This window comes from Prinia subflava, chromosome 1 (genome assembly GCF_021018805.1).
Source record: "Prinia subflava isolate CZ2003 ecotype Zambia chromosome 1, Cam_Psub_1.2, whole genome shotgun sequence".
NCBI lineage: Eukaryota > Metazoa > Chordata > Aves > Passeriformes > Cisticolidae > Prinia > Prinia subflava.
The window spans coordinates 37422126-37436820 of record NC_086247.1 but is presented as its reverse complement, the minus strand read 5'-3'; positions in this window follow the sequence as shown (position 1 = coordinate 37436820).

The window sequence follows — 14695 nt, the reverse complement described above, 5'->3', positions numbered from 1 at the left end:
ATTTTCAGCAGACATGTAGTAAACTGAATATCCAGGGATTGGACCCACTAGCTACATAGCAAAATTCCATTTACTTCACAAGGCCTGGATTTTACTCACTGTGTCTAAAACCACTAGCAAAAGCTATTCGGGGCCTTGGTTAAGCATTGCTAAAAATTATGGCATCTCTCAGTAGGGTCATTTAAAAAAAAAACCATGTCACAAATTCATAAGTGCATTCTGTGTTGAATGTATTATGGTAATTGAACTGTCATCATAGTGTTGTCAGTATGCATCTGTGTCTAATTGAATTTCATTTCATTGCAGTTTTAGCCATAAACAGTATGTGAAAAGTCTTTCTTGAAGGACTAGGGGGACTGGGGGATGGTTTCTGTAGCTTTTGGGCTTTTTTGGGGGATTCTTGGGGGAGGGTTGGGGTATGCTTTCTTTAGAGGAGGGCAGTGGGGGTTTTGGTTTTTTGTTTGTTTTGGTTTGAGCTGTAACCAGGAACACCAGAATTGAGGAAACAGAATATTTAATAAAATTAGCCATAAAGTTATAAATTTCAAGGAACTTCGGGGTATAGCTGATTCTTAAATTGATTTTCCTGCCACTAAAACTAACATTGATTCAAGTAGGAAAAATTTACTTACAATTTTCCGTTGTAGATAATTTTAAAAGAGTTATGTAGTTTAGGCCTGAATACCACATGCAATAATTCATAGCACAGCAATCCATATGCTACACATCTCTGTTAATCTGTCAAGTGAAAATGCTAAAGCAGGAACAGATGAGAACACTAGATTTATTGTGACAATGTATTTTGGATTCCTTCTTTGCTTTTGTCACCTAAAAACTTCTACATTCTAGATATTATTCTTAGTTAAATACTTACACATTACTTCCTACTTCCTGTTCTTTCCTGGTGAAAACTGGTCTGATCTCACCAAGACTCTCAAATCACTCAAATTAAAAGATTGTCCTAATTACCAGTTTAGTATTCATTATAGGACATCCTTTGAGCAATGCAATACCTAGTACAATCTCTAAAGAAACATAAATTAATTGACTAGATGGTAAACACAAAGCTAAGTCTGCAGGGGAATAGATCAGAAAGTATTATGGGTATTGATTTAAACTCTTGTTACAGATTTAAGATACAGAGAGGTGACATACCACCAGGAGAAAATTTTGGTTCTCTCATGCAGCCAAAATTACTTAACATTTAAATCTCAGTAAAAGCATGAGTGTTGGTGGATTCACATCAGTGGTTGCATCTGGCAGAATTTAGAAGGGCACGCATGCATGTGGGTCTGTATCTTGCGGACCTAAGCAGAGCATTGGTTGTTGGCAGTCTGTGTGTGCTTGCCCTCATCTTTGCTGAGCTGGTTGAATTTAGGACACAGTCTAGACTCACATACTTGCCCATGAGTCTGAAAGCAGTCCTGGTGTTCCCAATTTAGGTACAGAATGTGTGAATGCCAAACATCTAGTCATGATCACAAGCTAAAGTGGTCAAAATTTCTATTTTGTGAAACATATTTATGGTTGTAATATGGAGGGGGGAAAAAAACCCTAATATTTTATTATCAAGCAGCGTCCTGTTCTTATATAAAGTTGATCTTGCTATAGATGATGTGGAACAAAAAGGGTACATGACTGTCCTTACAGCAGTTATCCAAGAAGTCTTCTCTTGCCTATCAGAAACCTGTAGGATCCTGCACTTCTTCCTCTCATGTAGCCAACGTTTGGCTTATTCATTTTTGTTAAAAATATAGTTCTTACTATTATTTTCAGCTTAGCTTCTGTTTAAGGAGAGAGCAACATCCTCACTGAAGAGATAAATAGGGTCTTCAGTGCTGGTCTTTCTGAAGTGCTTGTCACCATGCAGTGAAAGTAACAAGGCACAGGTTGACAATTTAGATTCCTTGCTCAGCATTTCACTAAGCCATTCACTTATCAGGTACTGATATGCCTGATTAAGACCCATTGCAGTCCCCGTGATGACTTTTAGACATACCTTCTCGTTTCCATCTATCAAGAGAGTGAAGCTGTATTTCCACGATCACCACATAGTTCCTTATCAGCCAGTCATGGCAGTGGGCTTTATTAATGCAAAATAATTCTCTCATCCTCTTGTCTCCTGACATCACTTTCCCCTCCAGTTTAATGGTGGGAAGCAATGAAGTAGCAGTACAGATACAGCGTGTGTCAGATCGTGGTAGCTACCAGGCAGTCAGATCATCAGACCTTTCACAGAAGGAAATGGAATTACTGATATGAGAAGGCTGATATCAGATGAAGATGCTTTGTCTAGGAGAATCAAAATGAGCTTTTACAGGTTAGGAAGAAAGCTGATGAAAGTACACACTAGAGAACATCTATAAGCTCACTGAGGAATATAAATAAAAAGCAAACAATAATGAAACCAAATGTCAAGATTTATACACAAATTGTTAGCAGCTTTATGAAGCCTACCTCGGTGGTGATATTGGAATATTGCTGTATATCCATTTCACAGCCATTTTTCTTGACATTTTTTTCAACTAGATAAGCTCTTTTTCTAAATCTTAGCATTAAAGGCATACTTAAATATTGGCTATTACTAGAAATGGATATTTCTGGACAAAAAATAAGAAAATAGACTATTGAATTCCATTTCAAATACTCAAGAAATTAGAAAATTCTGAAATTAACTCTACTAAGTAGTGGTTCTGGGTATATTCATTACAATTAATCACAAAAGCACATAATATTCCATTTTAAAACAGCGATTTTAAATGTGCATGATGTACACAAACACAAATTTTTAAAAAGTCTTCTTTGGTGTTCATGTTTTAAGATATCAAATGAGTTTAGAATACGGAATGTCCACATTTTCATGAATACTACAACGATATTTTCATGGATGTTTCAGAATCCAGGTCTTCTAGTAAGCATGTAATATCTTTCACAAGGTTTATTCATACCCCATTTTTGTGACATGACACACTAGAGCAGTCGATGACTAAAAGGTCCTTCCCAGTGGAAAGGATTCATTCTGGAGAGGGTCTTGAAGGACAGCAGCACACAGAACAGACCCGTATTGGAGAAGTTGGTGGAAGATTGTATCCCATTGGTGATTAGACTCTATCCCATGGAAGGGCCCCCGTGTTGGAGGGGAAATGTATAAGAAGGAACACCAAAGAAGAAGATGATTTTTGAACTGATGGCAACCCCCCTTCTCAATCCTCCAGTGCCACTCAGGGGGCAGAAAGAGGCAGAGGAATTGTGTGTAAAGTTAGGACTGGGAAGATGGTAGGGGAAGAAGAGGGGCACAGGTGAAAAGTGTGCTTTGTTTTAGTTTTATCCTGTTATTAGTTGTTAATAAATCATATTATTTTGCAAAGTCAAATATGTTTTGCCCAAACAGTGAATGGAGAGTGATCTCCCTCTCCTTATCTCATTCTATGGGCTTTTTCTTCCCCTGCTGAGGAGGGGGAAGTGGTCAGGCAGCCTGGCTGGCACCTGGTGGCAACAAACCAAGGGATCAGTAGATTGCTGCTTGAAATGAAAGGGCAACAGGTTGTCACTAAAAGCAAAATAGGTCAATAGATCTAACTGATAATCCTCCATCTAATTTGGTGAGTTTCACTAATTGATTTCCTTTAACTTTTTTTTTTTTTTTTTTGGTCATGGTATAACACATAGAAAAACATTTGTGTTTGTACACTTGAAATACTAGATCACCTAACAGGATGAGCCCCAGTGCCAGCTTGGAGGAATCAGCAGAAGAGATCTGCATCAGCTCACAGGGTCTTTGGCTACAATATTAGAAAAATGATAACAGGCTGAATAAATTTCCGCTAGGAAAGATTTAGGATGTGATCTCTTTGAAGAGGTGAAAAAATCATCTCTGAAGCTTATTTTAATCTGTGTTTCCTAAGATTTTGGGAAATCTAGTGATGACATTCATTTCTATGAAACAATGTCTTCAGAAGGTCAGTGGAAGCCTAAAAGTGAAGATATCATCACTGGTGAATCATATGACTACTGAAAATCTAATCTGCAGCCAGCCTGCAACTCTCCAGCTCTTCTAAGTGAAGATTTTTATTTAATTTTAGCTACATTTTACTTTCAAAACTCAATTCACTCACAGTTAAGTAGCTCACATTCTAGGTTTGTAAATAGCTTGTCTGGTAAATGAGGAAGAAATGCTGGCAGCAAGCATCCACCTTCAGTGTTTTGATTAGTTCCGTTTGGCTTGTATCATCAGTTGACTGAATGTGAGATTGTGCATATTAGATGGAGTAATGCCTCTATGGTGACTTGGCAATTGTTTTTAACCACTACCTTGTCCCCCAAACTCCATCGTTCTCAGATAAATAAAACAAATCTGTCATTATCCATCCAGAGTAGGAAGGAATGATTACCACATACATATAATTCATAGAAAGACATAATAACACACTTTTAATGTGCTTCAGGTTGAACTTGCAAGTGAAAACTCTCCTGTGGAAAACCCTCATGCAGACATTTTGGTTTTCAGGCAGCATTGCTGTTCAAAAGTGCTCAGAGTCTGTTGGATCTTGTAGGTATCCTGAGTCTAAATCAGGCCCCACATACTGATATAAGTAGAGGGCAGGAGAGGATGAATTCTCCATGTTTCCCTGCAAAGCATGCACAGCTATTCAGTTACTTGTAAAATATTGGGATTTTTTTCAAGGGGTGGTGTCCTGGTTTAGGGCAAATTTGGGAGAAAACCTCCCAATAGGATCCCTCTGGTAAGCAAACCCAAACAACCCCTGCCCCAGCCCATCCAGGAGAAAATCTCCTCTGAGTAAAGTGGAAAAAACTATTTATTTAACAAACAAAGTGCCCACAAACACGAAAAATGAATAATATAAAACAATAAATAATAAAACCTCTCGTTCTGAAGTGTGATGCCAAATTGAGAAAGTTCTTGCCATGGGTGTAGCTTGGCTCTCTCAGTCTTTTATCAGTCCCAGTCCCTGTGGTGTTGCTGGAAAATGCCGTTCTAGGAAATCAGGCAAGCAGGGATAGTGACTCTGTGTCACCTGATTTGTAGCTGAGCTGCAGTGCTCACCTCTGAGATATCTCATCACCAAATGAAGAAAGGAAGGAAACGAAAACCACGTGGTTAATTTGGTGTATGGAGAGACTGACATCTCAAATTTCATGTTTAAGCAGGGTAGTGAGTTTGGTCCTGTCTCTTTCTTGCTTTCCTTCATGTTTACTTGCATTCTCAGGTCATAATTAAAGCACTGGTTGCAATAACTTGGGGTTCATAGAGTACTGGTCCAAATGCAGAAACTATTTTCTGTGAGATATATCAAGAGTTCATTCTGAAGACTGAGTGCTGAAAGGACTATTCATTCTCTACATCAGGTTAAACTTATGTGGTCCACTTTTCATCTGCCTACTGAGCTTATTAGGATTTCACAATAACTGAAAAAGAGCTTACGGAATCAATTTGTTTAGAAATGGCCACAAAATGTTTAAATTTTTCTTACCCTTCCTTTTGAGCCATTGGGACAAAACAAGACAGATGAGTACTAGAAAAACACGTCAATATTTTTACTTTTAAAAGTCAATGGTCTTCAAAAAGCCTTTGGAGTCTCTACAGCAGCTATAGCTGTTCAGTCCCTGTGTGTAGGTGGGCTCCCAGGCTGTGCCCAGGCCTGTTGAAGACAAGCAGACTTTACCTGTGCTTCACAATTCTCCTTGCGTGTAGCTGCCTGGAGGATTGGCACTGTGTCTCGTCTTCAAGGAATGCAAATGTTTAGAGGGGAGGGGGAATGAATAAAAAAAAAAAAAAGCAAGGGTATATTGTTGCTTTAAAACTTTGGAATCTAACAGCAATATAACAAAATATTTCCCTCTTTGTCAGTATTCATTTTAATGTGTTTTTGGAGATGTGGCTGCAAATTAAAGTCAGAGAAATCAGTGCAGTTGGAAATATTTAATTTTCACAAACTGGAAGTACTGGCCTCCTGTAGAGTCCTAAAGCCTGAAGCTGATATATAGTCCCCAAATTTGCTTTCATTTAAGTCACTGGCAAAATTCCCATTGACTTCAAGTGAAGTAGCATTGGGCCAGTTTCAAAAAAGGAGTATTATTAGGTTTAACATTTTAAACCCACAAACATAAAGAACAGTCTTAACATTATTGTGATTGAGAATTTTATTTTCAAATGCATTTGACAGGATAGTCAAACAAAGAAATGTAGCTTATCTTTTAAACTTTCAAATTGCTAGGTTGAGCAAAATGGGAACTGCTTTCAATTAAATAATGCTTTGAAAAATATTGGGACAGAATTGCCTTTGACAGACAAGAAATACTGTATTTATCTCATCGTAGTCCATTCATTGGTTCATGGCTCCAGAATCCTCAAGCAAATATCATAAATCCACATGACGTCCTTGTGTGTTCTAGCAGATGTTGCATTTGAGTCTCAGAGTCAGCTGAAAGATGTGTTAAAACTCATGTAACCAGGCAGCTTCCTGTCAGCCACCCATCTGAGAAATCTCAGAAGCTCTAATAGCTACAGTGAGGTTTTGGATGAAGTTACACACCAGAAATTGGCTCCAGATTTGTCCACTACAGAGGAGAAGACTGTATGAAGTGCAGCTGAAATCTCCCACAAAAAGCTAATCAAAAATGCTTTTGAGATTTCTGACATTACAGCTGTGAAAAAAATTTGTTTTTTACGGGCATGTGTGCAAGTACCAGAGCTAAGAGTGTTGCCAGGATTAAAGGCTGCTCTAACCAGCTCTGTTTGGCACTGTTCACTGAGTGGTGGAGTTTCTCAGGCATTGTCCTGCCTGTGGCATCTTGTGGGGCATTACTGCACAAGTGACGACACCTCATGGCAGAACCCGTGCTAAAAAAAAAAGGGCCAAAGAGTGCATGTGCCATGGAGGAGAGGGAATTGGATCCTCTTTTGAGTGGAGGGACAGTTCAGCAGGAGAGAGGAGGGGGCTGCAAGAATCCTGACCCCTGCTTGAAGGCTCCTCTAGAGGCTGTGCTTCTTTGAGGTTCAGGTGCAGACTCCAGAGGTGTGGGACTGCACAGATGGATCCATGGTAGCAGCAAGCAGCAATGACTTCATCACAATCTCCAGTCCGTATTAAAAGGGTTCTCAGAAGCAACTTCTTCTCCAGTCTACCCTGGTGTGTGTTTACCTAGTGTTTCTAGCTGTAATGACTTGCTTGGGGTACAGCTGGGTTCAGAGGATCCTGTACCCAGAGGATGCCTTCCCCCCTACACCAGCACGCTGGAGAAGGTGAGTGAATGGGCTCTGAGTCATCAGTCAGGCTCTAACAAAAAATGCACTAATATTTGAACTGGTCTCTTCCTCTATGCCTTAGATGTTGACTGTGTTTTGTTTGTTCAGTTGTGTATATGATTTCTATGGTGTGTCTGATTTCCTTTTGTACTATTGAAACAAAGGAAACAGAAAATTCAAAGGCAGTCAAGAGTAGGAATGTTATATCCTAACTTCTTAGAGCTAAGGGATTTCAAAGAAAGTACTGTGAGAAGCTTTAGATGATGGTTTGTGTATTGCATGGGCCAAAGTGTGAGCAGGAACTTGGGCTGCCAAGGGCTATGAATTTCCTGTTTGCTTTTACAGAGATGTGGGAGAAATGACTTCCTACTTTCAGAAGTGATCACGCACCTGATGTGGTACAGATCTGCCAGGGCCTCTAGCAGTCATGGACTGACCGTGAGCATACAAGAGTATGAAAAAGTCCTCAGAATTTGCTTGTTTTACATTAGGAAGAAATAAGAAGTAATTGTCTTATAATTAGATGATCAATAAACAAATTTACTGCAATTCCAGCTTCCCAGAACTTGCAAATGGAGTTCAAATGGACAGGATTATGTGACTAGTGATAGTAACAATAACTGAAAAAGTGTATGATTGGTGAAAAAAATGAACCCTAGTACACTGATAGCTAAAAGAACATGATTGTATTTACAATATGGAAGATGAACATGTTCATCCACTGCTCTCTACTACAGCAATTGCAGATGTTGCTAATACTCTAACTGAGGGGAAATTATTCGGCTAATTTTTATACTGACAAACCCTTTCAAATAAACAATAACTGCAATTTACTATGTATCCAGAATAATTCTTCTCAGAAGACTTCAAGAGAGAGCAGTGAATCTTTCTTTAATCCATCTGTTTTCATATTTGTTTATCATAATACAGAGGAGTCATGTGCTGAGTAAACAGGTTGTTTTAGAAGGTTAATAACTCCTGAGTTATTTGTTGAGACTTGGTGCCTAAACAAACACAGAGACATAAATGAGTTGATTCCAGGATGGGACCATGGCTACATAACTCAGTTTATCTAAGGAAGTTAAAACTCCTGTAAGGCGTTATCTTTATTTCAGAGTATGACGGCAAATAATTTTAATATCTATTTTTCTAGGCTTGATTCTCTTCCACTAAATGGGTGTTTTGTCACTGAACCAGACAATGGTCAGAGTCAGACCATTAATGAAGTCTAAAAACAGTTAATTAAGCAGTGTGAGTATTCCTGAATGTTTCACAACATTATACACTTTTAGAATGTACATTTTGAAGTATACCTGTGACCTCCTAGAAATATTCAATGCCTGTAATTAGGGGGGGAAATGCCAGAATGAGATCAACTTGTTTTTTGAGTTAAAAGTGTACACTTTCTTGTTAATACACAGTGTAACTACTAAGAAATCTTTGACAATTGTCTTTGAGAAGATTACAGATCTTCCCCTAAAGCACCAGTTTTAAATGCTGTCTCATTATCTACAGTTAATGCTGTAACCATTCCTCTTTATAGCAACCATTTTTCAAATGGTTTTTGAGTCAGTGCCTCACTCCAGTGGCCATTGTCTCTTTGAACACTCTATTCTGCTTGGTGTCTGAATTGCTGACTACTCCAGACCTAGAGGATAAATTACTGCAATGAAAAATATTCAAACATCAAAATGGCTGCTGTCTTTGATAGAAACTCCTTTAATACTGGAAGTGGCCTAGGCTAGACATTTCTAGTATCAGCAATGCATTAGAGAAATCAGAAATGCATTTGCCATTTCTTATGTTAAATACTACAGAGCTGGGATAAATGCATCAGAAAATACAGTGTGTAACTTCCTTACCTCTATTTCTCTCTGTTCTCTTTCTCAAGAATTGTTGTTTACACTGGTACTTCCTGTGTTGATACAGAAGTTATGCTACCTCTGCTGGTAAATCTGGCTATTTTAATCTGTTTGTATGTTTGTGTGTTGACACAGCAAAAAATGTGCTTGGTACATCCTCTGGTGGCAACACTTGGAAACATCAATCGGGTGTGCAGAAAAACTGACTCCAGTTTCTGCCTTTGTGTATTAGATCTGCTTTTTCCCTGCTTAGGCAGAAGAAATATAGTGGGCAAGAGTGTTCAAGAGGAGCTGCTGGAGAGCAGAACACCTTCATCCCAGGCTGGACTGCCCCAGGACAAGGTCGCAGAGCTATGAACAAGAGTTCAGAGAGCTCATGGCATAATCATCTTCTTTTTCAACCCTCTATGCCATCCTGGCACCTCAAACTGTTGTTTTTATGGAGCAGAAGCAAATTTGTGGAAGAGGTTGGTTGTGGGTTTTTTTTCTCATGCCCAAGGAAACAGCAGCAGCGCTTTTGAAGCACTGGCACTTAGACTGGGTGGGTAAAATGTCATGCCAGGGAGGAAGGTACAGGTGACTCTCTGTATTTAATATAGGACTACTGAAACAGTTTCCACTAGGATGGATGAGCCTGAGTAGAAGAGGAGTGCCTGGCCTTTGAGAACCAGTACCATGAGGTCCCCTCACTTCTCTCTCTGCTTCTTCTTCCCAGACCACTCAGGCAAAACTCCTCCTCACCACTAGAAGCTAGTAAGCTGCTTGATGTCACTTATGGATTAATAATGTACACAGGGAGTGAAGAAAGAGCTATGAAATAGGTTTGAAATTATATTAATTTATAATTGGCTAGCACATGATCATTTGAGGAGTATGTAAATAGCTCTTTTTCCGATCAGGTTTTCTGTTTTATCCAAAGCGTAGTTATTTGCTTTTCTTCCTTTCTACCTTTTTAACTTCAGGAGATGAGCAACAATCAAGAGGTTTTACTGTTCTGCTTTACCCTCCAACAACAAAGGGGGCTTAGTTATTATTTAATCAGCTGCTTTAGTACCAAGACTTGTTGATGAGGCCCATGAAATTAAGTTGTGCAGATTTTGCAATTCAGCAGAGTTCACAGTGCCAATGTCAAATTTCTCTCTGCCTAGGTAAGCCCTGTGACAGAGGCATAAAGGTCAGGAAAGAGGGACATCAGGAACCACCAGGAGGGGATACCAGCTGGGATCAGTAGCATCTGGTGGTCACCTGCATCACAGTCCTCAGGTGGGATGGTGGCTTCTCTGCACTACAAAGATGACAGACGCAACAAAACTAAGAAAAATTTCTGGTGCAGAAAATACTGGAGATGGGCACCAAGCTTCTTTCAGAGGACAGGACTGTCAACAGATGCAACACACAGCTTTAAGCCAGGTAAAAGGGTGTTAGGCACAGAGGAAATTTCTGTGTCACTGACTGAGGACACTGCCAGGCCCGTCCCTCCCCAGGGAGGTGGCTGATATGGGACAGTGTGCCCCAGTGCCTCTGGCTGCTCCTGGATGAGGTGGTGGGACAGGAGCACCTGCCAGGCCCAGCCCTGCCACCCCAGGGAGCCCCCAGCCCTAAGGTTTCCTACTGCACTGCCATACCCTGAAGAACCCACAAGGGATGGGGGCAAGGCAGGAGGACACAGTCACTGCAGCTGAGTGCAGTTAGCCCAAAGGAAAAGCTTTCTAAGGAGATGGGGAAGGCTCACATGGAAGGTCTCTAAAGCAAGTTATACATATTTCCATCATACATACCCTTGCCTCAGTGCTGGGATAGGACTAGACATGGCAGCTTGACATCCCTGTGTTTTTACAGCAGCAGCAGGCTCGTGTGCAGCAAGGGGAGACCTCCTCTGGGAGCATATGCTCCTGCCAAGCCTGCTTCAAGGTGCCTCGTTGAACTTCACCCAAGCGGGGCACATAGCAGGGTGAATAAAGCTTTATTTTGGCTACCCCTTTACATCTCCCCTTCAGTGAATCAGGAAGGACCAAGCAGTTGAATTAAGCCCTTCCAGCTCAAGACCTGAGAACCTGGATCCAGCACTGAAACTTCAGACCTCTCTCAGGGCCACTGGGGTGGCCCTGCCTTTGTCTCCCAAAGCAAATGTGGTCCCACTGCAGGCACCCTTGAGTCCCATCCATTTCTAGCCATACCATCAGGCCCCTTTTTAAGAGACTGACAACATGGTTAGGCAGAAGCAATTCTATTTTGTAGTAACTTTCTGTGAATAATCAATATTTAGTGCCTGCTACTCTAATACTGAATTATTTATCTGAGAATTTAAGTATTGAAAAAAATATCAAAGCCGGTTGTATGCTGGGCTGCATCAAAATCAGCATGGCCAGCGGGTCAGGTAAGGTGGTTCTGTCTCTATACTCCATCTTTGGGAGACCCCCACCTTGAGTACTGCTTCCAGGCCTGGGTCCCCAGCACAGGAAGGACAATGACCTGTTGGGGAGGGTTCAGAAGAGGCCATCAAAATGATCAGAGGGATGGAGCATCTCTCCTCTGTGGAAAGGCTGAGAGAGTTGGAATTATTTAGCCCAAAGAGAAGACTTCCTGATGACCTAATTGCCTCTTCCATTACCTGAAAGAAACCTATAAGAGAGATGGAGAGAGACTATTTACAAGAGGATGTAGTGATAGAACAAGGCACAATGGCTTTAAACTGAGAGTAGGTTGAGATTAGAGATTAGGCAGAAATTCTGCACTGTAAGAGTGGTGAGGTACTGGAACAGCTTGTCCAGGGAAGTTGTGGATGTCCTGTCCTTATAAATGTTCAAAGCCAGGCTGCTTGGGCCCCTGAGCCACGTGGTCTACTGAAAGGTGTTGCTGGTCATGGCAGGGGAGTTGGAACAAGATGAGCTTTAAGGTGCCTTCCAACTCAAGCCATTCTATGAATCTATACTTAATCAAACTGTATTAATAGAAGGTTAAACTATTAGGTACTCTGAGTACTAGAATATCTCACTACAGCTCTAGTTACAGGGAAACTTATGCAAGTATAAAACAAACATTATAAGCAGGCAATAAATAACTTCCAGGCCATCTCCTACTGCTCAGAGATTCCTTGGCTGAAGTGGTATGTAGAGGATAGGTCCTTAACAGAGCTGTGAAGACAAGTATTTGGACCATCCCTACTGATCATCCACTACCTAAAAAAAATGAAAGAAAGACTCTTTTTTTATAAAAAAAACCCCACATTCTGGAGATCTGTGAGTCAGGAAAAGAGAACAGGGACATTTGTCCCACATCTGGACCTGAAGGACTAAGAGGAGTGAAAAAAACCATGAAACTTATTTCTGGGAGGTGATGTTTGAACATGCACAAAAGTAGGTTATTTATTAGATCAAAAATGTGACTTTGTCATTTTTGGAGAAAAGCGTAAACACTTTGGCCAAATCCAATCATTCTACCATCAGATGCAATGAATATTATGCAATAAAGTGGGTAGAAAGTGATCAAAATTTTTCCCAAGAAGTCCATATGCTCTAAATCTTTAGTCCTCCATATTACCTCTTTATGAAAAAGTTTTTCAAGTAAAAAGATCTTTGTCATTCTCAGTTCATCCACAAAGAGATTTGTGTGTTCCTGTTGGAAGTAGTCTTGTTTGGCTCTTCACCTAAGACCTGTCATCTGATTTCAGTGGAAATCAGGAAAGATTCTGGATTTATTTCCATCAATTTGTGCAACTGTCTTCCTTCTTTTCTCTTCACTCAGCTGCCCCCCCCTAATTGTATACCTGATCTGCAGGTACACAAATGAACAGGAAAAGCTTTCATCTCTCAGAGTTCAGTACTGGATTTCCCCTGGTAGGAGTGGAGGAGCTTTTCCTTAGGTTGCTCTCTTTTGCAGCCATAGGCACCAGTGGTACTCTCTTACACCACATCCCCATCCTGTGTCTGTCAGAGGCACAAGCCCAGGATGTGCCAAGACTGTAAACCTTTCTCAAGCATGCTCTGATTTCAGTGGCCAAATGCTGATTTCAGCTGGCAAGCAGCAGGCAATGGAGTTAGCCAGTGTGGCAACCACCAGCCACAGCTGTCTCTTATCCATGGCTGGTGCCTTACTGCTCAGGGAGCCAAGCCAACACCCAGGCTGAGGATGGCTTTTTCTAAGCTAAGAGGTTTGCCAAGGTTCTGTATGAAAGTGTGGCTCTGTGTACGGATCCCAGACAGGTGCTTCCCACATGATGTGTTGACTGTATTGTCCTAACAACACTGTATTACTGGGATGCTTCACATATTTTCTGCCATGGGGCCTTGATATTACAGGATGACAGAAGGATATTGAACACATTGTGGATTAATGAAGGAAATTTTATTGTCTGGGTCACTTAAGGATCAGATGAAATTACCCAAAGGTCTCTTTCTGGTCTTAATAGCAGGAAGTTCGTTACTTTGCTGACATTAGTGTTACTGAGGCTGTAAATAGACAAGATGGTAAACCTGTTTTAAGATGCCTATTACAAGATCAAAAACCCTGTGGCCATATGACACAAAGCACTAAAACAACTTCAGTCTGTCAGTTCAAATTTGTTCCAAATATTTTGAATTCTTAGTACAACTTCAATCTGTCTTGACAGATCAGTTTTTAGCTCATCCTGCCCACTCTAATTTTATGCCGAATACACATCATCTGTTTACCCATGGTTGGGATAAAGCCTGGCATATATCCATATACTGTACTCTGGCTAATTCATCAGAAATGTGTCTGTGCCTCGTTCAGATTGGATTTGTACCACAGGCTGATCCAGGAGCACACAGATCTTATACAGGGGAAGCACAGCCCTCGTGAGGCCTGTTGACAGAAATGGTACATGACAGAAAGAATCTAGGAGGAAAGTTAAAAGTATAAAAGCTGGAGGAAAGGAGATGACCAAAAAAAAAAAAAGAGACGTGACTTGAAAGAGAAATAAATAAATATATAAATAAGCCATGTCACGTGAAACAAAATATTTGAAAACCATGCAAACACTACAGGTAGTGCAAATATGGTTACACATAGTGCCAGATGTAAAGCATTGAGAATACAGATGAAAGGCAACTCAAGATGAGGCAGAGGGTCAATGCCAGCTCCTAACTTGATTAAGGAATTACTGGGGGAATTTCTGTGGTCTCTTTTATAAAGATCAAGCCTAATAGAGTGAACCTTTCCACTTTAATGTTGGTTGATCATAAGTAATTGCCAGTCACTGTGGTGGTAAAGTCTGGATTGTGCACACAGAGTGTGTTTTTGCCACAGGTCTGATGGCAAGGCTGAACTGCTGGATACAAACAAGAACATAACAAAAAAATGGAGGACTCTGTCTGGAGAAGAAGAAAAAATTATGATTAAAATCTAATAAAAGAAAAGGAAATATAAAACTCCACATGATCTCATTAAATTAGCAAATGAAAAGTCCTTGAGAGCAGATTTAGACTTGACTCTAATTCTTTCCTTGCTCTAGTCAAATGTTTTCCTTTTACAGGTGTAACTGCCTTGATTTGGGTGACAACAGTCCTATCCCTGCATGTAGATGTCCATTACAGCTAAAATGTCA